Raw genomic sequence first — 792 nt, 5'->3', positions numbered from 1 at the left:
AAAAAAAAAAAAAAAAAAAAATTCTTGAGCACCACCGCACCCATCGAAGTAATAATCGGGCTCGACGTAGCTTAATTTCGTGTTTGTTTATTTCACGTTTATTTTATCTCTCTCTCTCTGTCTCTATCTCTATCTTCATCTATCTATCTCTCTCTATCTGTTTCTATCTCTCTACTCGAGATCTCGATCTCTAGAGATGAAATTTTTATCACATGTACAAATTAAATTTTTACCACATGTACATAAACATAGTCTGAACACATTTCTGAAATTTCATAAATTTCGAAAAATTGTAAAATTTCGAAAAATTTTAAATAATTTTCTGCGGAGATTTTTATTTCGATTTTTTAAATTTAACTGTGATGCTTTTTGAAAATTCAAATGACGATAAAAAAAAATGTTTTGCTATGGAATCGTTCTATTCATTGGTTAAAAACTGTATTTTAGTGAAATATCATTCAATGAGCTCGATGATCGAAGTGTTGCACTGTTGGTGCACCCTTGTCTACGGCCATACTACCTTCAAAACACCGGTTCTCGTCCGATCACAGAAGTTAAGCAACGTCGGGCCTGGTTAGTACTTGGATGGGAGACCGCTTGGGAATACCGGGTGCTGTAGACATAATTTATTCATTTTCTAGAAAATTAATTTCACCAATAGTAGCGCATCCATAGCTCTTATAATATTTTCCTAATGCAGGCGTCACTTAGAAGCCTGGACCCACCTTCCTTAGAAGTCGCCAAATAACGTCGAAGTCTAAGGTCAATACATTTGCTGTTGTAGTGAAGTGA

The 792-nt window shown here is 34.8% G+C and overlaps 1 non-coding gene across 1 annotated transcript; it reads left to right on the top strand.

Moving 5' to 3' along the window:
- Positions 1 to 503: 503 nt before the first annotated feature.
- Positions 504 to 622, top strand: LOC117106934. Its single transcript, XR_004445159.1, has one exon. It is a non-coding gene; the product is annotated as a 5S ribosomal RNA (ribosomal RNA).
- The last annotated feature ends 170 nt before the right edge of the window (positions 623 to 792 follow it).

Source organism: Anneissia japonica, unplaced genomic scaffold, assembly GCF_011630105.1.
Source record: "Anneissia japonica isolate Jap-2015-1 unplaced genomic scaffold, ASM1163010v1 scaffold167013_len810_cov162, whole genome shotgun sequence".
In the NCBI taxonomy this organism is placed as follows: domain Eukaryota; kingdom Metazoa; phylum Echinodermata; class Crinoidea; order Comatulida; family Comatulidae; genus Anneissia; species Anneissia japonica.
This window is presented reverse-complemented; position numbering and strand designations above follow the sequence as displayed.